Source organism: Canis aureus, chromosome 17 (assembly GCF_053574225.1).
Source record: "Canis aureus isolate CA01 chromosome 17, VMU_Caureus_v.1.0, whole genome shotgun sequence".
Taxonomy (NCBI): Eukaryota; Metazoa; Chordata; class Mammalia; order Carnivora; family Canidae; genus Canis; species Canis aureus.
This window is the reverse complement of record NC_135627.1, coordinates 36,049,824-36,077,688: the sequence shown is the minus strand read 5'-3', so window position 1 is coordinate 36,077,688 and position 27,865 is coordinate 36,049,824. Positions and strand designations below refer to the sequence as shown.

Here is a 27,865-nt window from a genome sequence, read left to right as displayed (position 1 = left end):
AAGACTCCACCCACCCCTACCACACCCCTCACCATAGATCTCTGTTTTCTAAAGACTGGTGAACCTTATAAGATTTTGCTCTATTGGGCAACCTGGGTGGCTCAGCAGTTTAGCATTGCCTTCAGCAGAGGGTGTGATCCTGGAGACCCGAAATCGAGTGGGGCTCCCTGCATGGAACCTGCTTCTCCCTCTGCCTGTGTCTCTGCCCGCTCCCCCCGCACCCACCCACCGCCATGTCTCTCATGAATAAATAAATAAATAATCTTAAAAAAAAAGATTTTGCTCTGTTTTTCAGAAACTTTCTACATAGCATTTTAACCTTCTGCAGAACCTCAGAATACATGAAATGTCTTGGGGAGCAAAAGATCATACATTTGAGGACACTCAGTTCTCTATTTTCTCCTCTACCCCCATCTGATTGTTGAAAATTTTGTTGGTTTCTCTTTCCCCTACAGAAATTCAGGCTGTACCAGCAAAGATCAATTCTTCTCTCAGAGCAACTGTGACCTCACTTTGGAATGAATCTCCCCCTCTTTGGAATGTTAGTCCATCTAGTTTTCATTGTCTCATATCTATGATGGTTTCTAAATTTGTGTAATTCATAATGATCTTTTTAATTGTTTGCAGCAGAACATTGGGCTGCCATAATAGTACTATAGATAATTAGAAAGCAGAAGTACATGGAATTATTAACATTATTATTTAAATGTACATATACATTATATAACACTTGTTTTTAAAATATCACAAGTGAACAAATGAGCATGTGAAATATCTAAGTCCCTAAAAACAAACAACAAATAAACCAAAACACCAAATAACTAGTTAAAAAAGCAAATTTGAGGTTACTGATTCCTAAAATAAAGGAAGGGAAGGTGCTTCTTTAGGGTCTGAGGGCCTTTTGGAAGTTGGAAGTACGAAAATGAAGGCAAACTCTTTAAAATGAAGGAAAGCCCTGAAGGGGGAGCTCTCATGCACATACACGTACCACTCTTGACAGCCTGCTTAATTAGCAGTGAAAAGGAAGATCACTCCCTGCCTCATGAGGCACTAGCCACACCTCACAACCAGTGAGAAACATCAACAACCTCAAACTCTTGTTTTTCTCCAATAAACTTTTTGCTTAAAGCTATCCTCCTCCATCTCCTCCTGACACTGAATGAAAGTGGACCTTCCCTTTGTTTCTTTGGACTCATCTAAACTTTGCCATTGTTTGCCTATCCCAAACTGCAATTCCAGTTATAAAGTTAGTTATAAAATAACTTGCTATTTTGTTTCTTTGGTTGATGGAAGACAAAGGCAGGCTGTTTGGAGTCTGGTTTAAGGTAGGTCTTTTTATGTAAGGGTTTGATCAAGATTTAGAAATATTTTTTAGATAAGGTGGAATTGATGCACTGACTGAAGTAAGGGAGTTTTGAGGAAGTGTTTTAGAGAACTCTTGAAGAGTACACAGTCTTTTGAACTCTTTTGAATAATCTGTTGTTATGAGAAGGGTCCTTGAAGAGGACTAGTGGTATTATCAGATAAATAGGTCCTTAGGAAGTTCCTGAAACAATAAAGTTATCTGTGACTTTATATTTTTATTCATGTTTCCTGTCAGACTCATATCAATATCATATCAATAATTATATTAATGGAGACAGTTGAATATTAAAGTCATGTAAATGAAGGCATTCTCCTGGTCCTTAATGTTATTAGATATGACTGGTTTCATTTTCCAAGGAAGAGAAGCCAGTGATGACATTCCAAAGAACTGTTTTTATATGATGATTACATGCATATGAATATAGAATTTAGGAATATGTCAATAAGAAAGAAAGCAATTTTTTCAAGAATTTTTACAATGGGGAGAAGAGATAATAACAAAAAGGATTAGAAGTGTTGAAATAGCTTTTTGTTATTTGTTTTGGCTTGGCATCCTCTCTCTAGAAATTGCACTTATACTTCTTTATTAAAGATATGCTGCATGTAATTTTTTACTCACTGAGGGCATTTCTCCCTCAGGAGGGCAATATAGAAGGCCTTAGCAATACCAGTGATCCTTCACTCTACTTTCATGTAGAATAGACTTAGCAACTTGGAATCATTTACGAGATCTTCCTTAAAATAATGACAACAATAAGTAAACACTGAATTTATAAAATGACATCTCTTGAGGAGGGAAGTGGAGAACTCATGGGGAACATGGATTGCATAACTCTAGTGGTTTAATGAGTCTTTTTAGGGTCCTGGATGAGTGTGGAACTGAAGATGAAAGACCCTTTGCTTTTCCCTGGTTTTAAAGTAAAATTTGCCAAATACTTGGGTGTGGCTCCCAAAGGCAGAAAGGAAATTTTTAAGGTTTCAAATAGTAGCCAATTCTACCTTAGGACTTCTTTGGTTGAGAGCCTCTCTGGAAGATGCTTGTAGCGGAAACAGATGAAGCCAAACACAGAGCTGAAATCTTGACTCTGGCCCAAGTTTAACAACGAGAAGTAAGATCACTCCTCCAGGGGAAAGATTTCCTATGATGTGTGTGCTGGTATCTGGAGGAAGAAAAGTGAATCACAGCACTCAAATAGCAGCATCTGATGCATTAGCTATAAAACAGAATTAAAACACTCCAGGAGTTGTACAAGACAAACCACGTAGTTATATGAAGAAAATGTTACAATTTCTATTTATCTTTAATTTTTATTGTAAAAATTGTATCCTTTAAGGTGTTTAAGTCTTTAATGCATTAATTGACATGGAGAGCTTTCTCAGGTCCCATTTCATTTCATTGCATTTATAAGGGAAGGTTTGAAGAGTAGGATTTCCACAATGAAGGAGCTATCCTCATGGGTTTGGTGTACTGCTGAATAGTTCATATATATTTCCATAATTAAATAGATTTGTTATTTAATCATCCATTTTTAACTAAACTAACCCATCAAAAATGGACAAGTGAGTAAAACCAGATGTCTACAAAATATGCACTGATGATAGTCCCAGTGTTTAAGTACAGGAGGGCAACAAGGTTATAGGAGGGTTGGTAGTTTATTGCTCAAAGCTCTCTTCATCTACCTCATTCAGAGGCAACACACTTTTGACGTACTACATCTAACAAGAAGTTGTTCAAAATAACTCAAAGTTATCAGGATTTGAAATTGAAAAGTGGGTTGAAAAGAAGATTTACACCCTTAGCTATCAATAGCCTTGTCTCAAGTATATATATTTTCCCTTGGGACATTAGTTATTGAAAAAATTAAGTCACTATTATTAGGAAGGCATCTTATTAATTAATATTTTCTAAATATACAATACATTAGTTTAAAAGTTCATAGATATGCTCTATACATCAATAAATATATATATATATAATGTAATAGAAGTATGTAATATAAAAATGTGGATACCACTTTAGAATATTTGTACTCAATTTACAAAAGCATAAAAGTTCTTATTTCCACACAAACATTTTCAGGCTGGAAATGGATATTAAAACTTATTTGAGAAAGATTCAATAATGAAAGAGGAAAAAAATCCTGGGAGTTTCCAAAGATAGAAAACGGATGTAAGTCCTCAAAGTAATTTCTTACAAAGTCATTAAAACTATCAGAAAAGGTAATTGAAGAAGAAGAAGAAGAAGAAGAAGAAGAAGAAGAAGAAGAAGAAGAAGGAGGAGGAGGAGGAGGAGGAGGAGGAGGAGGAGGAGGAGGAGGAGGAGGAGAGGAGGAGGAGGAGAAGGAGGAGGAGGAGGAGGAGGAGGAGGAGGAGAAAAAGAGAGAGAGAGAAAGAAAGAGAAAGAAAGAAAAGGTAACTGCACCATCTTCAAACTTAGTTTCTTTGCAAGTCCTCCTCTTGTTGATAGGTCTATTTTTGTAGTCACATTGTACAGTAGTGAGAAAAAAAGATGGGTGAACTGATTAAATTCAAGATCACTTAGGTGTGGAAACCTAATTACCATTTGGAATACATAGCCATGAGGTTCAGGGATGTTGTGAGTCTCTAGGTTAGAGGTATAGACTAGGTAGGGGATCAGAATTATAGCTTAATGTATTTCCTTTGATTTGCACACAATTGGATTCCAAATGCTTTACACTAGTATCCTTAAAACAATTGACATTAATATCATTTTACTGTTACCACCACCACCATCAATAACAACAAAACATGTATGGGATACTGTAAAATGTCTAATGTAAAACAAACACATGACATATGTCAGGTTTTAGACTAGGTCTCTCCAGTTTCAATCCTCATGATTTTCAACAATGTCAGTAGCGCCCAAATTATTCTGCAAAGACTTAAGGATGTTCAGGAAATCCTTTAGGCACTGTTATGATGATGGAAGGCAGGAAGTTTATTATAATTAACATAATTCTACTCCCTGGTCATTTTTACAAGCAAAATCCTCATTTATATTAGGTTCTAATTTTCCCATTACAAATTCTGAAATTAAGGACACTATCTGTTTCTGATGGTATATAGTAGCTTAATTTTTGTAAGTGCTACTTCTCTAGATACTACAATCTCCTTGCAGAAATTAAATGAATGGGTCCAAAGATATGTGTTAGGTATGAATTTCCTAATATTTAGGAACAAAATGAGAACTTAGAGACAATGATAAGAAAATGAATAATGCATCCATATCTAATGAGGTTTTTCAAGAAATATAAATATCTCAGAAGAAAAATATGCCGTTTAAGTTGCTTATTTTTAGCATAAAATAAATAGAACCTTAATAAAATTGCATTAATAAATATACGTACCCTGGACTTTATACAGTACTTACCTAAAATATTCTGATTGGCACTCATAAAAAATTATGAGGATTTTATCTTCTATCTGTATTGACAGAATTTTTGAGCTAAATTCCATTGAGCAACATACCTAAAGCAAAAATATGATCAGTGTTTGAATATATCCTTTAAGTTTACTAAACTTAGAAAGGCATAATTCCTCATTTCACACAAATATTATTTAGGCAGCAAGTGGATATTAAAACTGCCAATTTTAGAAATATTCAACAATGGCTGAAAAATACTGGCATTTTCAAAGATAAGATAAGGATTAAATCTCTGAAGCATGCTCTTATGAAGTCATTAAAAGTAACAAAACAGGTGACTCTATCACCCTCAAATGCAGTTCATTTGCAAATCTCCAATAAAATGTTTTTATATAAATCTTTACGTTCTCTTTAAAATTAATATCAGAGAAACTATCTGCTTTTACTAGATTATCTTTTAAAATGGGAGACATAGAAAATCAGTAAATGAGGTTATATTACTAATTAGCATATTGTCTCCACTACCTATAGTACACTACAAAAAAATGTGGCTTCCATTTTATCACATAGATGAAACAGTTATCTTTCAGGGTTTGAAATTTCTGTGATCTTTATGCTTAATAAGCTCAGTAAAAGGCATTCAAATTACATCACTTTTGTCTTGGAAGTTAAATTGGGAAATATTGCATTCTCTGAGATGATAAACTCTGCAGAAGATAAATTATCATGAGAAATAGTTTTAATTGATTTACCATAATAAAAGTTATGTGACTTTGAAGTGCAAATGACACATTAAAATGAATCTACAGTATGTTGATAATAAAGTGGCTTCTTTGTTAATGGAATTACTGACACTGCAGATGCTTTCAGGAGTGATGTCTTCTACTGTTAATCAAGAGACTTCAATGTAAAAATGAATGTGCTGTTTATTTAAATCCCAGCCCATCTTACTTCTTGCCTCAGAGTAGTTCGATACTAAGGTCGGAAAAATGGAGATCCTGGTCATCACAGAGTCAATATTATTTTGGCTGTCCCACTTCTGCTTTTTCCTGGACATCCTGACTGCAATCTCAAGGTCTCCCTGTGTGTGTAAATCAGAAAGACTGTCAGAAGAGGTAAATGATAAAGTCCATGATGGAGTTCAGGATGAGATGCCTCTACGAATATGTAGATGAGTAAATTTTTTCTCACATATAAACCTTAACAGTATATGTTCCAAAAGTTTCAAAACAAGAATATTTAAAGGAAATTAGTGAATATTTTAGAGTTTTTATAAAGACAGGAATAAAGCATTTCAAATTTTCATGATAGTGCAGTAAAAAACTTTTAGATAAAGTAACTATGATAGGGGGCTTTAACTACCTTCATCTGGATCATCTGTACTTTGTAACTGATTAAGATCTTCTTTCCAGCTTCTGTTTTAACTCAGCCAAAAGACCCAGGGGGCAAAGCATCTCATGATGGGAACCGAAACTACCACCTCAAGCTATAATGACTGCCCTGGTATCAGCAAGACCTTATATGATTAGACCCCAAGACAATGATTGACCTGACCTTTACTGTTCCCCGCGTGAACCCACTGACCATTGTCCTACATTGTCCTTGTGTAACCTAGATGTATTTTGAGCACTTTAGAGATAGGCTTTGGGACATTAGTCCACTGTCTTGCTGATGTCGACCTCACTGAAATATATTCCTTTCTCATTTCGCTACCACTGTCTCTCTACTTTTAGATTTTTCAGCGACAAGTGGCAGCATTTGGTTTGTTTGGGACCCTCAGACGAGGGGCTCTATGAGTCATAGTCTATGACTCTTCTTCTATTATCTTCTACAAAAAAATCCATTTTACTTAAGTGTCAAAGTAGTCTGAGCACTATTCTTGTTTGATTTATTTGCCAATCATTGTGTTAATCATATAACTAATCAGTTACCAGTATATGATCCTACTTAATCAGTAACAGACCATAGAAGTAAAGTTTAGTACTCTCAACCTTGGTTTTGTAACTGAAAAGAAAATTAAAATCTCCTGCTGTTCTCATCTTCCAAGAATTGTGATTTGGCTGAAGAGATGTGGAATGAGATGAGACAGGAATACAGAAATACACTATGGTTGTTTCAATGAAAGGCTCACTGAGTGTTAACGGAACAGCAAAGAATCCACAAGATTAAACATCAGTTTACTTGCTCCAGGAAATTCTGAAAAAGAATCATTTAGTGATATAAAGAGGGTTACTATCAATAGAAATTATAAATGGGAGAGCCATAAAATCCAACAACGATGTATTTAATACCTACCTCTGACTGCCATTCATGTAATCTTGTCTCAAGAATTAATACCTCTTATTTAATAAATTCTTTATACTAAATTTAATATAGTGTTCACTCACCCTATATTATTTAAACTGATAGTGTGAATTATAAAATTCTGTTTTAAAGACTCAATTGCAAAAAAAGAAGAAAAAACACAAGTTTTGTAAGTAACATAGCTACTTGAGATAAAAATTTTACCTCCTTATGTGAATAGATTCCAAGAGAAGCTGGAGTAAAAAGAGTAATGCTGGGGCAGCCCCGGTGGCTTAGCGGTTTAGTGCCGCCTTCAGCCCAGGGTGTGATCCTGGAGACCCGGGATCGAGTCCCACGTCAGGCTCCCTGCATGGAGCCTGCTTCTCCCTCTGCCTGTGTTTCTGCCTCTCTCTCTCTCTGTCTCTAATGAATGAATAAAATCTTTAAAAAAAAAAAAAAAGAGTAATGCTTATTCTATAACAGTAAAATAGCTACAAAGGGAAAACAGTACAAAAATATATTATTGTAATATATAATATTATATATAATATAATATATATAATTATATTACATATTATAATATATAAAGACTATGTAACAGTAATTTTCTTAGAGCCATTTTCAAACCAGCAATATAATTTCTAGGAATACAGTATTTCAAACAAACAAATTTCAAAAGCTGGGAAAAGCAAATATTTGATATTTCAATATAGAATTGTTTCTAAGGATATGTTTTTTCCTAAGGATATTATTTTGTAATTTTTAAAAGTCCTGTTAATCTACATTTTGATAATTCAATCATACTGATAGAATTTATTCTTCGAAGACTTATTATTTTATCCCAAAAAAACCACTGAGCTCTGGTTTAAAATCACACAGGCAAACATCAGAAGTTTTCGAACATGCATTCATTTACCAATTTGCACCACTCATGCATTCTTTATCCTTTCAACCTGGAAAGCTTCTATCTGATTTTTTTTAGTGGCTGTTTAAACAAAAATAGATGTTTATCTCTTTAAAATTTTGCCAGGAAGCTGTCACTTTCCCATTTACTCAAGAGATGTTGTGACAGAATGTGTCAGCTTCTCACACAAATGAAAAGAGATATAGACCTGTATTTACTTTAGCTGAAAAATAAGTAGTCATCAATTCAGAGAAAAGTGTTTTCCCATCTGAAAAGATGAAGTAAATAGGAGTGGTTGGGAGAAGTAAGTATTTCCTAATACATAAAAGGCAGATGTAAACCAAACATACAACGCTGGTCCTCATCCTGGAAGTGCATAATCTCATGGTATGCAGAAGCTGGTGCTTCACTATGTGTCTTTTTCAGTACTTGATTTTTTTTTAAATGATAAATGTTTATGCAGTAAATGTTTAACCTTCCTACGATCTCTCCTATGCAATCTACAAGACTCAGAAATTTAAATGGAAATATGCAAAAGTCATCTTTAAGACAAAGTTTTAAGAATCATAACAGATGCAAAACAAACATAATTGGTAGAGATTGGCCTCAAACTTTGTACTCTAACAAGGTACTTGAATTTATAATAATGATGTCACTAGACACTGAACATTAAACATATGTTTACTATATATATTTTATGATAATATTTTATTTTTATGAATATCCTAGAATGAAATTTTATTAAAAATGATACCCAATGCACTGAAATTAACAATACTGACACTGAACGAAAGAAGATGGGCAAGGATAGGCTTTTGCTCTAAAGTGATTAGAGTTGTGCAGTTAAGTTGAAGGCAACCACCTTTTAATAGATAAGAGGGAGCAACCCAGATAAGAGAAGAAAATGAAGTTAGGCATTTGGGGTATAACTACCTATCTCTGACTGGATGTTTGAACTCTGTAGATTTAACTACATGATACTTAAATTCTCTGGCTCTGGTTTCCTGTCTGTTAAATGGAGCAAAATGAAATCTATTTAATAGGATTTCTGGGGCATGTGATAGCTCATTTGGTTAAGCATCTGATTCTTAATTTCGGCTCAGGTCACGATCTCAGGGTTGTGAGATCGAGGCCTGTGTCTGGCTCTGTGCTGGGTATGGAGCCTGCTTAAGATTCTCTCCTTCTGCCCCTTCCTGCTTGTTCACTCTCTCTCTTTCTCTGTCTCTCTAAAACAAACAAACAAACAAACAAAAAAAAAAAAAACAAATAGAATTTGTGTGAGAATTTCTATGAATCTAAAATGCATTTCTTATATTTAATATATATGAAAATTTCAATTATACAGCTATTTATATTTTCAATTCAATTAATTCAGTGAGCGCTTAGGGGTACAACTTGAATGTCTTAATTTCTCTCTCTCCCTTTAATCTAGGAAAGAAAAAAAGAAAGAAAAGGAAGGAAAGAAAGAAGGGAGGGAGGAAGAGAAAGACGGAGGGAAGGAGGGAGGGATGAAGGGAAGAAAATAAGCAAGGTAGCGACCGTTTCCCAAAGTGGTATATATGAATTTTAGGTATCATAAAAGTCATCTCAGGGATACTTGAGATTTCCATATGAATATTTGACTTTCATGCTTCCATTTAAATATTAAACTAAAAATTAATGTTAGCATTAAAATATTGTTCACAATCACTGAAATCTAAGCATTAGTAAATAATTTTAACATTCCTGTCTTTATGTTCATGATCTCATTAGCCCCATATCACAATATTTTTCATGTTGTTTGTTAATGAGAAAATGACAGGAATATTTAATACAAAAATAGAAACTCATTATTAAATGAAAGCAAAGTGATATATTGATCCACTACAATAAAGTTCTGTAATAGTTAAAATAGAAGTGGTAAAATGATTCATTTAGAGTGAACACATGGAACACATCAGTATGGGCATGCCAAACATGGGCATGACAACATGGAAGTCACACCATATTCATAGTTTGAATGAGGTTTTAATTTAAACCCCAAATACTTATTTTTCATTACCTTAATTTTATTTTTTTCTAGTTTGTATTATTCTGTACTTTTGATTGCATGTAAATTATTTTGTTTCTATTTTCATTACATTTTTATGTATATGGTTCCATAATACTTCTAAAGAAAAAATAATTTTTTGCCAACTCCCACATATTTTGTACCTCTTAGAGGCAACTAATTTCAACTATCAGAGCTATTTTTTTTTTGGTATTTTCCTCCATGTCTATAAAAATATACGTATATTGTCTATTTTTTCTTTCAAATTTTAATGTTTCTCTATTACCTTCTACTACGTAAGGTAAGAATTCAGCTCTTTAGTATACTCCCACCTCATCAATTCTCATTCTTTGAGTTGTCAGATATATTAAATAAAATATAGGATAGCCAGCTAAATTTGAATTTAAGGTAAAATAAGGTAGAAAAGTTGAACATATTTTAGCATAAAATGTTTTAAATCCTGTTTACTTATACAAAAAAATTGTTTACCTGAAATTAAAATTTAAGTGATCATCCTGTATTTTATTTGCCACCCCTACCCCTCTTCAATCTTTCAACATTATTATGTAAGCATTTGATGAGGGCATCATTCATTGGGGACACAACTGTGATCCTGTAAACTAGTCATAGATAAGCTATTATATTTGCTGTGATTATTATAACCTTTCTTGCACAACCTTCTGTTTTCTCTGAAATTCTCCTCTTAAATTCTTAATTTGTGTAGATTTTACACCTAGCGTATAGGCAAACCTTTCTTAATAGCCTAAATCTTCTTTTAGTTCCCTCACATATCTGAAGTATTCGTTAAGTATTTCATCACTTAGAAATACTTACAAATGTTTCTTCTCTACCATTTTGGACACCTAACATAAATACAGATGCTTCCTTCATTATCACTCTGGGGGCTTACTTTCCCATTTTCTTAGATAGACCCCCTTTTTCCTAGATAAACTCTCATGTTATTTTCCTGATTCACTCCATTTTAGGGGAGAATCTGTTTTGGTAGCTTTCTGAGATTGGGTGCATGAGATGTACTTTTTTTGAGATCTTGCATGTCTGAAATATTATTTTGCTAACCTTACATTTAATAGACCACCTTGCTATGGAACTATAGGTTTGAAGGATTTTCATTATGAACTATGAAGGCCCTCCATCATAGCAGAGATCAGAGAAGAATGTACTCGTTAGAGACAAAGCGTGACTTGGTGAGATTTTTGTTTGTCATTGTTACTGCTTTCAACTGAGTGTATTTCCTATCTCTGCACAGCTTGGGCAGCAGGAAGCTAAAACTTAACTCTTTGAGGTCTGAGAAGACAGACACCAAGACAGGCAAATAGCTAGAAATTTATTAGGCATTTCATAGAATCAAAAAGTGTGAACACAAAGTCTATGTATAAATCATACCCAAATACTTACTTGACTGACCACCAAATTATGCTACTGCAGAGGAATACTCTGAAAGATAGAGTAAAAAGGGAGTAGGTTAAAATAAGCAGCAGAACTGAACAAAAATTGAGAATCCTTTGAAAAGGATAACAGAATTGGAGTCACTGTTGCGTCTTATCTACAATGATCATTTTTAACCAATATTTTATAGTCATGCAAATAAATTGAAATAAGATCTAATAGAGTAAAAATTAGCCTATAGAAACTGATTCAAATCAGTCCCCACAGATGGTGGACATAGCAAATGAAACTATCAAAACAGGTTTTACAAGTATATTCAAATAATCAAAGGAAAAGCCTAGAGAGGACAGATGATTTTAAAAGAGACAGAGAAACTATAAAAAATGGAAATGCTAAAGCTGATCAATACAATAACTGAAATAAAATACTTGTCAGATTGTTTTGACAGAGACTAAAAATGGCAGAAGAAAGAATTGGTATTCTGAAGATATATCAAAAGAAATTATTCAATCTTGAAAACAGAGGGAATAGATTTAAGAAAACTAAAAATGAGTCTTGGAGACACATAAGAAAATATCAGGTAGTAAAAAATAAGTGAAATTTGAATCTCAGAGTGAGAGGAGACAGAAAAGGAGGCAGAAATAAAATTGAAAAAATAATGACATAAAGTTTCTCTAAGTAAAAGTAAAACAGGAAAAAATCACTCTTCAGTATAGCTGAAGGGGAGTTATAAAGAGAACATCTTGAAAGCAGCTAGAAATAAACACTTCAGAAACAACAAAAAACCCTTTACTATAGGAGAAAACAATATAAGTAATGGCTGATTCTCATTACAATTATAACACAACATGATATCCTACATATTAAAAAAATAACCTGCCAACCAAAATTTGTTTATCCAGCAAATTTATTTTTTAATGAAATTATACAAAGGCATGTTCATATAAACCAAAACTTAAAGAAATTAATCACCAGCAGACCTGCACTATAGGAATTGCTGAAGTTCTTCAAGTTGTAGAAAATCACCCTAGATGGCAAGATGCATATGAATGAAAAGTACTGAAATGCTGGAACTGGTAAGTATGTGGGAAAATACACACACACACACACTTTCATCTTTTTCCCCCTGGAACTGTGACCTGTTAAAAACAAAATTGTAGCATTATATCATCACCACCCATGGATATAATGCATATGAAAACATTATCAATAGACTAAAGGTATAAAAGGAAATAAAGTCATTACAAGTACACTTCAAATATCTTATCAAAAATAATTCAATAATAACTGTAAAAAGATTGCAATAAGTTAAAGAAGTATATTTTAATTCCCCAAACAATCATAAAAACTAATATAATAGATTCAGGTAGAATGTCAGCAAGGAATTAAAAAAGAATATTACAGTTTTTGACTAACACAATATAAGTTAAGAAAGAAGAGTCAGAGAAGCAATAACAAAAGCAAAAGCAAAAACAAAAACAAAAAAGCAAATGAACTGAAGGCAAAAGGGAAAACAAGTACCAAAATATCAGAGTTTAAAATAAATACAATCATATTATGATTACATTAAATGTAAGTTCACCAGACATTCCAGTCAAAATGCTCAGATTAAAATCAAAAGGCTGAGATGAGGTAAAGACAACCACAATTAGATTAAAAAAACAAAAAAAACTAGACCAAAAATAATCTGTAGTAATGTGCAAACCATCTTCAAATAATTGCCACCAAAATTGAAAAATATACACTCTTTATAGGTGATATGGGATATTAACCAACATAAATCATATTTTAGTCCATAAGTAACACAACCACCATGACAACAAACAACAAACAAGGACAATCTATGCTGTCTACAGAATAAACAGTTCAAATATATGAACTTAAGTGAGTTGAATGTAAAAATGAAAAACATACCTTAAAAAAACGAAAGCCTAACAAAAATTGGAGTAAATTGATATCAGAAAAATAAAACTTAAATACAAGGAATATTACTAGAGACAATAATGCAGAACACTTCATCATGATAAATTAATATATTTCCTAAAGATATAATAATTCTAAACATAGATATACATTGTAACTGAGCTTTAAAATACACAAAATAAACACCAACAAAACTAAAAGAACATAAACATAATTATAATCAGAAATTTTAATGCACTTGGTTCAGTAACTGTTAAAAAAAACTAGACCAAAAAAAATATCTGTAGTAATATATAAACCATCTTCAACTAATTGCCACATGAATTGGATGATATACACTCTTTTGAGGTGAAATGAGATATTAACCAATATAGATCATATTTTAGTCCATAAAAAAGCTTTATTCAATTTAAAAGGATCAAAATCATATGGAGTATGTTCCCTGAGCCAAACAGGATTTTTTTTTTCTTTCCTTCTTTCTTTTTCTTTTTTTTTTTTCCAAACAGGATTAAGTTTGAAATTAGGAATTTGAAAAGAGTTCTAAATATTTGGAAATTAAACAAGATATTTCCAAAAGACTCATGAGTCAAATAAAAAATAAAAAGGAAAATTAGACAATATCTTGAATGATAATAAAAACTCTGAACATATCCAAATTTGTGGTATAAAACTGAAGCAATTATTAGGGGGTACGTCACAATTTTAAATGCTCTTATTAGAAAGGAAAAGTAGTCCAAAACCAAAACTCTACGCTTACACCTCAGGAGTATAGAAAAAGAAGAACACTTTAAGATCAAAATAAGTATGGGGAAAGAAAACATAGAGTGAATATCAATTAAATAGAAAAGGTAAGAAATAAAATCAATAAAACTTAAAGGTGTTTATTTGAAAATATCAACAAAATTAATATACTTGTAATTATACTAAATGAAGAAATGACAGAAAAGGCCCTGTTGTTTATAAACTACCTACTTTGCAATATTTTGTTATAGCAGCCCTAAGATATTCAACTCTGCTGAAGCTGTTCATTTTTAAATGAGTCCTGTGCATTATTAAATATGAAAAACAGTGACATAGAATGATGCTTCCTAACCAGTTTTGGGAGCGACCATAAGGGGTCAAACACATTTTCACAGCAGTAACAAAAACTCTTGCAGCTTAGTTCTGGCCAGCTGTTTAATGAGGGCAGCTATAAACTTCAGACTACATAAATGTGGTGCATTAGTCTTCTTCAGGATCTTCGTATATTCATGTCTTCCATAAATCTTCTATTCCAAGCTGTTCAAATTACCTCCCAAAGAGAAAATATGAGTTGTCCAACTTCAAACAGTTCATGGATAATAATGACTGTTGTAAAATGAGTGTTTGAAAGTGACTGGAAAGAATATACAGAGATTTTTAGGATGAAATCAAACGTAAAACAGCTCAGTGGTGAATAAAAATTTCCTAACGCGATCTTATTGTGAAAATAAACTTGATGTGGGGAACACAATTAACTAGATATTTTCAATTTTTCTGATTCTATTCAAAAATTTTCTCAGGTATTCTCAACTGATCTAATGACCTCAGAAACCTCCCAAAGATTGTTGAGGAAAAAGAGTGAAGAGAAAGGGAACAGAAGCAGACAGGCTCTGATACTCCACTTCAGGTTTAAACAGGAAATCCAGTTTTATCTATTTATGCACTATTCTGAGATGCATTATAAGGTTATTTCTAAATATAAGTACTAGGTCAAAACTTTTTGAAAAATACTATGTTTATCATCAAACAAATATTTACCTGAATTCCTAATTTTTGAATATCTAAAAAGTAAGAATAAAGTTTATTATTTTCCAATTTTGTTGATGCTTATATATAAGGAATCAAATAACTAATCAGATGTTTCTGATGTCTTTCTAGTTTTCACATCTTTGTGGATTGACTTGATGTAAAAACAAGACATCTGAAGACAGCTTTTGTAATTTCTTTTTCTACTTTATTGTATCATTCAAATTTATGCCCTGTTGGCTAGACCTCTAAATTTTTGTACCTCACAACATTTTATAAATCTCTATTAGTTTGAATTTACTGAATATATTTAGAACATCTTATTGGACTGAAGGATAAAAGTACCAGTTAAATTCAAACCAGACAGCCAAAGGAGAGACATAATCATAAGTACATAAAGAATAAAATAAATAGATGCAAATAAAGAAATTGCAATATATTTTAACATGCTATGGATATAAAATGGCTTTTTATTGAGTGGTACAATGATAGCATACATTATCGTATATTTAAATTGTCTTATGTTATTCTTGGTACATTTGCATTAAACAGTCATGAAGTATGTGTCTGAAATTTCTGTAAAAATCAGCAAAATTAAATTGCCAAGAGCATCATAAAGATCAAACTGTGCATCTGCTTTTAATAAATACTGACCCTACTTCTGAGGGTAATATTTTAATGTCTTAAATTTTCCTGAATACATATTTATGTATATACATTAATGAAGACATGATAATAGTTTATTCAAATTAAATAAAAAATTATCAACAATTATTCTGCAATTTTCCATCACAGAAAAAGAATGTTGAGAGAAAGCTACTTAATAATTGATGTGGTTAACCACATTTTCAAATGAATAGAAAAATGAGGTGAGGTCCAACAGAGGAAGTAAAAGAAACATGTAATGGTTAAGCAAGTAGAAAGAAATTGCCTTGATTTTTGGCTTATAATCTTAGACTATGATTATAAGATCAAGCTAGTTCAAAGATCCAAATGGCTATGTCATATAAATGAGTTGTATTGTTTCATGCTCACAGGATTTAAGATGCAGTTCATTCCCTTTACCACACATAGACATGTTCTGAGTCTACCAACCTATCTATTATACTCTCCAGCCTTTTAAGAGATTCAACTTCAGTGGTTTACTTAGAATAGACAGATCTCAGATAGAGAGAACCCATGCCCTGGCCTCACAACTCACAATAGTCAAGGATAATTTGTAAATCTAAACTCTTGAAACTGAATGCATTTTAGGTTAGGGGTAATATATTAGAGATATTCAGAAAATCTAAGTGCTTGTGAAAACTTATTATTGTATGCCAACCTCACTAGAGGTTCCAATTTGCTCTCTAGGTCACCCCAAAGAAATTCTCCCTATGGGATTTTGCCTTTAGAGAGACAAAGTGAATGGATTCTGTTGAAATATTCATTAAATTAAAAGGCTTCATTTACTATTCTAAAAGCAATTAATCAGTTTTCTTCATTCTCCATAACAGTACTAGCTACTACTCCACTAAAGCGCATTACTGCTCTAGGGAAAATGCAACGCATTGCAACAAAAATTGATAAGGTCTGTTAAGAAAGTTAGTTACAGACATAACAAAGTTAAATTTTTATAGGAACATAGGAAACTTTGAAACTGCCTGATTAATAAAATTGCTTGCAGATATCAAATGAAAATTTTTAAAAAATAAAGAAAAAGAAAACATGGTTACTATGGATACCTTTGAAGGGTTTGAAATGTATTCACTATAACTTAAATCGAAGTGTAAGGAAAGACAATTTCTAAAAAATGTAAGAGTAAATGTTAATTTTATTTAGGAAAGTCCCCCTGCAAATATTTGTAACAGTGATAACAGCAAGTCCTCTTGATCATTAAGAGGATGCCAATTTCTCTAAAATGTCTTTATGTTCACATATTTGTGATTATTCTGGTAACAACATGTGAAGCACATCAATCCTAGCTGAACATAGCCCAGGTCAATAGTTACACTATGTTGTAAACCAAAGATATATTCCTTTGACAGTATTTCAGTACAATATATAAATCACTGTATGGTTTTAACATCATACATAATGAAAAATTAATGCATTTTTGTTAATTTAAGCAGAAATTTTAAACATAAGACTGTAATTTAAAATTTTTGAATAAAGATAAGATATATCCACAGAAATATGTAAATACCTGTATATATATGTGTGTATGTATAAATGTTTATGTACATCCACAGAAATATGTAAATATCTGTATTTATATGTGTATGTACATAAATGTTTATGTACATCCATGTATTTATATATTTCTGTATGTCTACATATATTTATATTCCTCACAATAGAAGTAGACCAAAGGAAAGCAGAGATGATACAAAGAGAGTTATCTTAAAGTACAAGATACCTAAACTCTATTTGATACTATAATAAAATTTTACTCAACTTATTTTTATTACAAATAGCCAGTTTATCACAGATCAGTCCACCACCACAGAGAATAGCTGAACAAATCACTCAACAGACTGTGTGCTGTCCTGTATTGTCTATTTTCACAAGTACCTAAAAGGCACTTATTCTTCCTTGAAACCGGTAAACATACCTTGTAAATCCAATCAATTTGTTTGAGGTAAGTGAATTAAATGAACAACCACTAAATTTCATATATTTAGAAACTTTAAATCCTTTGATAAGGTTACTTCCAAAAGACTTCTTAAAATGTGAGTTAACATATAATTAATCACAGGGGAAAATCTGAGATGATGAAAGAATTGACTTTAGAAAGTAAACAAAATCAAGCACTTCCTAAATAAAATCAGTCTATCAAGAGCTTTCTAAATCAAATGAAAAAGTGGGTGCACAGGTAAATGTTGGGAAGCGGTGAACTTAAAATGGTGGAGTCGAGTCTCTCCACTCAGAACACCTGCATGGAAATCCAAGTTCTGGCATGAACTAGCTGCACTGCACAATCCTGGGTCATCTATCAAACTCTCAAGACCTCAGTTTTCACAGCTATGAAATAGGGTAATAACAATATCTTTCTTGTGAATGAAACAAAGTGTCTTTAATATGCTACACACTGTACTTGGCATGCAAGGAGTACACATTAATGCTACCTTTATACCTTTCATGGTATTATTCAAGATTTTGTTTTGTTTTGTTTTTTAACACCATATAAGGTACTAAAATAGAAAAAGTCACAGGAGAGCTTTATCACATTGTCTCTACAGGCAAAAATATATGGACCAGGGTTTGGAAAATAATTGGCAACAGAAGAACCAAAATGTTTTCAAACACAAAGATATTATACTCAGCTCTCAATTATAATAGCCCAAAGAGTCAACTCAACAGTCACTAAGTGAACTATTGTTAATTAAATGCTGACCTACCTATAATGAACGAGGTGGTGTCATGTTCATTATCCTACTTCACTTGATAACAACCTGTGACACGAGCATTATGGTTCTCACCTTTCAAAAAACTGGGGCTCAAAGAGCTTAAGTGACTTGTCGAAGATCATAAGTTCAGGAATAGCAAACCTAGGATTTATATAGTTTTTTCTTTTGACTACATCACAATAATTCCAGCTATTATAACAGAGCTAAAAGAAGGTGGATAGTACTTAGGGCATCCTTTGAAATATTTCATGAAAATACTATAAAATTGTTTCCCAATTTTGGCACATGCACTTTCCAATGCCTGAAATGTTACTCTTCTCTCAGAGGGACTGAGACAAGAATGAGACTAGTGAGGCACTTGCCCAGGTGCAAAATTCAAGGGAGTTCAAAAAAACCTGAGACAAATAACATTCTAATGATATATTTTTAACAACCAATATTAGTGGAAAAAATCCATGATGAAATATATATCAGAATTTTAAATAGGGACAAGATCAACTAGACCACACAGGAACTGAGATAAAAGGGAAAAATAAATCAGTAATATTGTTTAACTTCTGTTCCTTCACCAAGTCTAGCTTAGACATTATTTACAGTCAAAATCATCAGACTGGTGTAGATGCTGCATCTCCAAGTTCTCATTGAATCCTAGGCTGACCTCTCCAGCCAGACTTATCCACTCTACAACAGTGTACTAGTTATCTATTTCTGTATAACAAAAAATCAAACGTTAGTAGCTTAACACAACAAAAAAATATTCTCTCTCAAATTCAATGGGTCAGAAATTTGGGAATAGTTTAGCTGACTTCTGACTTAGAGAAAATGTAGCTGTCATCTGGTGAAAGTTTGCCTGGGGCTAGATGATCAACTTCCAAAATGGTTGATTCACATAGCCATTGGCAGACAGCCTCAGGTCCTGACTACGTGGATTTCTTAATGGAGTTGCTGGAGTGTTTTCTTGACAGGACTTTTAGCTTCCAATAGAGTGAGCAAACCCAGAGAGAGAGCAAGAATGAAGCTGCTCGACCTTTTACCACCTAATCTCCAATCTCACACCATCACTTCTACAGTACTCTATTCTTGAAACATGAGTACAGAGGAGTACAAACTCAAGGCAGAGGTGAATTTGGCTCCACTTCTTAAAGCGAGGAAGATCAAAGAATTTTTGGAAGTATTTTACTTTTTTAAAGATTTTATTTATTTGACAGACAGGAGCACAAGCAGGTGGAGCAGCAGACAGCGGGAGAGGGAGAAGCAGATTTCCTGCTGAGCATAGAGCCCAACCTGGGGCTCGATCTCAGGACCTTGGGATCATGGTCTGAGCTGAAGGCAGATGCTTAACCAACTGAGCCACCCTGGTGCCCCTGAAAGTATTTTAAATGTACCCTAAAGAGTTACCCATTACTTGACTATCTCTGACACTAGACTGTAAACTTTGTGGGAACAGAGACCATGATGAACTATTTGCCATTCGATCTCCAAGACTTCTTCCTAGATCATGCCTGACACACAGAACATTCTCAATAAATAATTTTTCAGCCATTGGTAGAATTAATGAAGACACTAATCAACAATAACAGGTAAAATATTTTGACTTAAAAAGCCATAACATGGGATGCCTGGGTGGCTCAGTGGTTGAGTGTGTCTGCCTTTGGCTCAGGTCGTGGTTCTGGGGTCCGGGAATTATTCCTCATCAGGCTCCTTGCAGGAGCCTGCTTCTCCCTCTGCCTATGTCTCTACCGTTCTCTGTGTCTCTCATGAATAAAGAAATAAAATATTTTTTTAAAAGCCATAAAATGACATGAGATAGATAAGATTCCAAAGGAAAACATCATCTGACTCTGATCTTGAGAGATAAAATAGGTATATCAAAAGTTTTGACATCATAAGTAAAAAGAGCTACCTAAGAAACATAAACTTCCACTAATTTTGCACATTAAAAAAAAATTCCTAGAGCTTAAAAGGGATAATCTGAGGGAAGAAAAGTCAATTGAAGTACTGTTATTTTGAAGTTTTAATATAGACTTAAAAAAAAATCTGATTTCCGGGATCCCTGGGTGGCACAGCGGTTTGGCACCTGCCTTTGGCCCAGGGTGTGATCCTGGAGACCCGGGATCGAATCCCACGTCGGGCTCCCTGCAAGGAGCCTGCTTCTCCTTCTGCCTGTGTCTCTGCCTCTCTCTCTCTCTCTCTCTCTCTGTGTGTGTGTGACTATCATGAATAAATAAATAAAATCTTTAAAAAAAAATCTGATTTCCCTGGAATTAAATTCTTCTAGGGTAGGACTGGGAAATAAATAAATAAATAAATAAATAAATAAATAAATAAATAAATACACACACACACACACACACACACACATACACCTAATATATACGTGGTATATGTAATCTAAATATATACTTTTTTCTATTGTAGCATATTGTTATAAAATAGAAGTTAAATACAGAGACCCAGAGAGATTTTCCAAATTTATGAAAACACACTTGCAGTAATAGGAAATTAGAAATTATTTTTCCTCTTTTTTTAAGCTTTTATGATAATTAGTGAATATTCAGAGTTGCAAATATTATGAACATTTTGTTATATATGTTTGGTTGTGCTATTTTTAGCATCTATAGTTCATAATGTACATTTATTCAACATTTATCATTTCGATTTTTTAAAATTATGATGAAAAATACCAACATATTTCATATTTGAAAACATTAATGTGAAATAATTTTAATTTGAATAGTACTGATTTAATAAATGAATCTGTGCTCACAGTAAATGATTTTAAATTAATAGATCAAAATTTCTCAAAAGTGTGGTCTGTGGACCTCCTGCTACTCCTGGGGTGGCGGTGGGGGGGCATTGGAATTGACTTCCTTTCAGGAAGTCCTTGAAATAAAAAATACTTTCATAATAATTATTCTATGATGTTGTTTTCCTTTTCACTATGCTGATATTTGAGCAGATGGTGCCAAAACAGTGATGGCTTAAATTGTTTTTCCCACAGTATAAATCAAGGCAATGACATCAGATTCTGATAGTAGTTATTATTTTCTTCATCACCATGAACTTGTAGGAAAAAAAAAATCCAGTTTCACCTAAGAATGTGTTGGTAAACTAGTAAGTGTTCTTAATCTCATTAAATTATACCTTTGGGGTGCTTAGGTAGCTCAGTCGGTTAAGCATCTGCCTTTGGCTCAGGCTCCTGGGATCGAGCCCCCACATTAGGCTCCCTGCTCAGTGGGGAGTCTGCTTTTCCCTCTGCTGTTCCCCTATTTGTGTGCTCTCTCTCTCTGTTAAATAAATAAAATATTTTTTTTAATTTATACTTTTAATTACATCTTTTTAATATTCTGTTTAACAAAATGAGAACTGTGCTGAAAACACTTTGGCTGCATACCAAAGTATGACTGTTTTGAGGAAAAGCACCTGTTTCTCTCAGTTATGGGCTGAATTAGCCATTTTTATCAAAAACATCATCCTTAATTGAAAGAGGAACTGAGAAGGAACCTATGGATATTCAGACTTGGGCATTTGGTAGACAGTTTCTTGACAATAAACAAAAAAAGTCTGTTAGTCATAAAAAACAAATAATAGTATTAATTGCAGATGATAAAAGTCAAATTTTCAAGTGAAAATACAAGTTTCAAAAACCTATATCTGCCCTCCTGAGCTTAACAGATTCAGAAGAATTATGATATTGCAGCTGCAAATAATGAATAGTATTTTTTATTATATTATGAGATATTTCAACATTTAGGAGATCTGCATAACTCCATAAACCAATTTTTTTTCCAAAATAACAAAGTGCAGTTAACAAATCATGCTTGGGAAAAAATGTGTTCAAAACATAAAATAGACCCATAACTTCAAAGTACATAAAGATTATTAAGATGATTCATATTCCACATAAATTACCATTTATTAAATTTGGTATAGTAGCAAGTAAGAATAGCCACAATTATCTGAAAAGACAATTAAATTAAGTCTCCCTTCTCCAAATATAGATCTTGTGAGGTTGGATTATTGTCATATCCTTCAACCAACCAAGCACCCAACCAACCAACCAGATTTCAATAAGTTGAAAGGAAGAGGTGTAAAATCCAGTTGTCTTATGTGAAGTCAGATTTTAAAGGGATTTGCCAAACAATGGAACTTTTCTTACTAACTCTTCTGAGAAAATTATTTTTATCAGTGTATATTACTTATGTTAATGTATGGAGGATTTATATTGGTGTTTCAAAATAATAAATACATATATTATAAATTTCATTTTTAATTTCTTCCATGATAAATATTAATAGATATAAACCACATAAATAATAGTTCTTCAGGGTCTTGATAAATTTTAATAGTGTAAAGGAGTTCTCAGACCAATATTTGAGAACTATTTCCATAAATTATTTAAAATAGAGACCAATTAGTTTAAAACAAACAGAACTAAAGGGAAAAAACACACTTCAAAAGACTTGATTTACTTTATAATGATACTGTTAGCTAAAGCAAATTGTACTTTGAGCCACATATGAAAGCAAACCTAGGAGACTGTATAGTCCAGGTCAATGTATATGAAGTAACTCAAGAATAAATACTTGGGGTTTGATGGAATTAATTTACTACCCTTAAGTGTCATCCCTGATTGTAACATTGCATCTCTCTCTAGTGTCTCTTGCTATATAAGAACATATTTGGAGTGCTCTAAATGCGCACAAGAATATTCATGTCTTATTTCAAGCAGATCTAATAAATTGATATAAGAAAAATAATTTTATATCTCAGAATGAAGTTCATCTTAATAATTCACCTGTCATAAATGATGTGGTACTTATATATTGAATTTTATTGTTTGCAGTTTTGAGCTTGATTCCTCAAAACTTCAAACTGCTTCCTTTGCCCTGGAGCACTGACTTAATAAAAATGTGATCACCATATAGGTAGCAATCTTTTATTTGAATGCAGTGACTTTTATATGAATGCATGTCATGAGAGAAACTAATCTGTTTATTACAGAGGGAATTAATTAACAAAAAAACAAATGAAAATTACTATAGAGTGAAATATTGTAATATTTGGGTTTACTAATCTGAGAAAATGGAATTGATAATTTTGCTCAAGTTATACCCTGAGCCTTCAGCTAGCCTCTAATTATATCAGAGTGCACTTAAACGTAACCTGTTTAAACTGTGTGTTTGTGAGCTACATTGAGCAATATGAATGACTTTGGAAACAAATTTACATAATACATTTTTTTACATAATACATTTTGATATATTTCTGTCCCCCTCTCTTTGTCTTCATAAGGCAAAAATTACCTAGCTGAGTGACAAGAATGTATCTCTTAACTGAAAAGTTCACCAACTTCATTGAATTTCCAAAAAATGTATAAAACTATTCTAAAGCATGCACTGAAATAAAGTAAGAAAATGTTTGAACACCTTCTTTGTTAGTAGTGTGCCCGTAGTAAAAAATAAAACAAAATAGTCAAGGTAAACAGTTCAGACATCATGTGTCCTTAATGCATCTTTATATTGAGTACCTAACTCAGAAATTAATCTCGATTTGATTTACCCTGATTTTGATATTATAAATTATGATATACTCTTTAATATTCTCTGAAAAAAATAGCATCTAGGTATATTCCAACATTTCAATACACTTTATTTGAGATTTTATAACATTAGCTTTATGATGCTATTTCCTTTTTAATTATCTGAAGCATTTATTCACGTGTTGTAAATAATTCGATTATAGGTCCATTCCCAAATACTGTTTTTATTTTCTTACCTTCCATAAACATCTCAACCTCAATGCTTAGGTATCTGAAGTATGTCCTATGTATTTATAGTTATCTTGAAAGGAAGGGCAATAAATTGTGATCTCATATAAGGCATTTAGGTACCATAGTCCAAAGCAGTCTGAAGCCATATTTTAACATACACCTACACAAACCTGCTTTAGCCTGGCTTCCTCTCATCTCCCCCAGATACCACATTCATTCTTATTTTATGCTTTTGCTTATTTATCCTTTTCCTCCAATGAACTTCCTCCCGGCTCCCATCTTCCATGTCAAGCTATAAATCCTATTTAACATTTTCTTGTTGATTTCAAGGTGAAGTGATTATTCCTTTCTACATTTTAAAACTACTTTATGATTTACTTATCTATACATAGCCTATATATTAAATATATTTGAATTATTAAAGGTTAGAGGTAAAACTTTATAGTTAAATCCCACTTTTGCTACACAAATACACAAATAGCCATCAATGGCCACAATGGTTCACACCAACCGGTATCCAAGCCTTCCACCAGCGCTCTGGCCCACCTCAACACTGACTCAGGGCTTCGACATGTGACTTACTTTGATCAAAGGAGCAGCAGCCACTAAAGTAGTCTCATCATATTGGATTCTTGCTATTTTCATAAGAACTTGCCTATTTCGTCTGCTGGAAGGATGTGAGTGCAGAACCAAGTAACTCTATCCTATAGAAAGGGAGAAGAAATGTGTGGGAAATATCAGAAAGGGAGACAGAACGTAAAGACTGCTAACTCTGGGAAACGAACTAGGGGTGGTGGAAGGGGAGGAGGGCGGGGGGTGGGAGTGAATGGGTGACGGGCACTGGGGGTTATTCTGTATGTTAGTAAATTGAACACCAAAAAAAAAAAAAAAAAGAAAGAAAGCTGACTGCCAGATGCTTCACCTTCCAACTTGTAACCAGTGCATCCCCAGTCATGTAAATGAGCCCTTGCAAGACCAAAAGATAGTCCAGCATTAATTATTGAACTGCTATCTTGTGTGCCAAATAAATGTTTGTTTTGAGCCACTGAGTGTCGACATACTTTGTTACGCAAAATTATTATGACATTAAAAAACTGATACACGGGCAGCCCGGGGGGGGGTTCAGTGGTTTAGCGCCGCCTTCAGCCCGGGTTGTGATCCTAGGAACCTGGGGATCAAGTCCCACGTCTGGCCCCCTGCGTGGAGCCTGCTTCTCCCTGTCTGTGTCTCTGCCACTTTCTTTTGTGCTCTGTGTATCTCATGAATAAATAAATTAGAAATCTTAAAAAAAAATGATACACAATCCATAAAACCCAAACACAGTAGCCTCCCAGTACTTTGCCCATGTTCCAAACTTAATGGGTAATTCTAGATAATGCTTAAAAATGACTCCAATGCATTCCTACACTAGTTGGAAATAATAAGTGAAGGGAGTTGGCTTCTTTGCACACAACTGCAATAGGCTAAGTAAAGGGCTAAGTAATTTCATTTTATTCCATTTACTCCTTGCCACAAATATGTGAAGTGGTTGCAAAAAAGAAATTATACGTAATGAAATTGAGGCTTAGAGAAATTTAATCTAGGTAGTACACAAAGTTTGAAAAAGGCTTAATTAACTCATCACTTACCAATCTGATAGCACAGTTTAGTTTGTCTATTATGTCAGAATTATATCATAGGCCCTTGGGAAGGAGGAGATATCACATGAGTAAATATGTAATCATTTTTAAAAATAATATTGTGATACTCTGTAAACAGAATTTTTAGGACACTCCTCTTCTTTGGAATGCAATTTGATGATATGCAAGGGAGTAAGCCTATTTGCAAGTACTCTCACACTTTTATATCGCTTCTTATATCATGCTGCAAATATTTGTCTACTGTTCAATGATTTTTTTTTAACCAAGCATTTTGTATATGCCTGGTACTGTGCTAGGTACAAGATATATGGTTGTGTACAAAACCAGGAGTATTTATGTTTTCAGTAACAGTAGTTTGAAATCAGTCACGTGGGAGTATTCACATTACAGTAATTGGCAGACACTACAAACTAAGGTTTTTCCTTTACTTCTTTTTTTCCTTGAGAAATTGCTAAATATTTACCAGAATACTTTTAGTAGCCTTTGACCCACATAAGAAAGGAAATTTGTACCTATATTGCATTCAAAAGACTGCATATGATGAACATAAATAAATTAATCCTGTTAAATAAAAAAGACTTCAGATTAAAAACAAAAGGAAAAATCTATGTAATAGTTATCATAGATACAAGTTATACATAAGGACACCCCCCAACACAAGGAAATAGAAAATACATTAAGGAATGTGAAAATATATAACTGGCAGATGAGATATATAGGTAAATATCAAACTAAATACACATTAAGGCATAATGTGTTAGTAGAAATGAAGACAGTTACTTCATCCTGAAAAAGGAGGAACTAACTATAAAAACAGGCCTAAACTTTTGTACACCTAATAACAAGCCCCAAAGCAAAACCAAAACTCAAGAAAATTATGAAGAGAAATTCTAAACCCATAATTATGGCATTCATTTTAATAGAATTTCTCATTTATTTGTATATATATCACAGTAAAAATTGGTAAATGAATTTTTCATTAAGAAAGTGAAAAAGCATTATTAATGGCATATAAAAATCCAGCCAAAATGATTCAAGAACGCATCTTGATTCAAGCAAAACTGAAATGTTTAATAAAAAAAAAAATCACACACCAGAGAAAATTAAGAAAAGAGACCTCACAAATAAACAATATTAATAGTGAAAACAGTTCATAATTAGAGAAATTCTCTGAAGGATTTTCTATCAGTAAATTTTAAACTTAATAGGAAATGAACAAATTTGAGAACACTATAAAAAATACTAAAATTAGCTTAAGAAAATCTTTTTTTTAATGTTTTTTTTTTAAGATTTTATTTTATTTATTCATGATAGATATAGGGGGAGAGAGAGGCAGAGACATAGGCAGAGGGAGAAGCAGGCTCCATGCTGGGAGCCTGATGTGGGACTTGATCCCGGGACTCCAGGATCGCGCCCTGGGCCAAAGGCAGGCGCTAAACCGCTGAGCCACCCAGGGATCCCCAGCTTAAGAAAATCTTAAGTGTCAAAAAAAAATCTTAAATGTTGAATTCAGAATATACTCACTTTCCATGGACACGTAATAGTCAAGAGTTTTTTACAAGCTCTGCTACAGTTACAAGTTAAAGTGTAATATTTAACCAAATTGTTCCCTGTTTTATGAAATTAGTATGCATGATACAAAATCAGAGATGGACATTATGTAAATAATAAATTTAAGGCATAAAATTATAACTATAAATACAAAAAATTCTAAGTGTTATCTAAGTGTTATCAATACACAAACCCATTGTTATCTAAGTGTTATCAATATACAAACCCATTGTGTATTGAAAAATAAATAATATAGCATGACTAGTTTTAGTTTATCTTAGAAATATAACAGTAATTTAATTTAAAAAATCTACTGATGTAATCCATTATATTAACAAGTTAAAGAAAAATATATACAACCACCTCAGAAAATATATTTGAAATAATTTTAAATATATTCAAGACAATTTATTACAAACTATGTGTAAAAAGAACTTCTTTAATCTGAC

General features: G+C 32.8%; 1 long non-coding RNA gene across 2 annotated transcripts in view; it reads right to left on the bottom strand.

Moving 5' to 3' along the window:
* Positions 1-25,243, bottom strand: part of LOC144287526 (uncharacterized) — a 117,349-nt gene extending 92,106 nt beyond the window's left edge. The window contains exons 1-7 of one of the 2 annotated variants that reach the window (XR_013355309.1): positions 25,148-25,243; positions 24,808-24,929; positions 12,354-12,512; positions 11,383-11,421; positions 5,702-5,831; positions 4,757-4,854; positions 2,365-2,525 (exon numbers count right to left, since the gene is read on the bottom strand). This is a non-coding gene — a long non-coding RNA (uncharacterized LOC144287526). The remainder of the gene's footprint in view (positions 1-2,364; positions 2,526-4,756; positions 4,855-5,701; positions 5,832-11,382; positions 11,422-12,353; positions 12,513-24,807; positions 24,930-25,147) is intronic. The other variant, XR_013355310.1, reaches the window with a different exon arrangement.
* Positions 25,244-27,865: the final 2,622 nt, after the last annotated feature.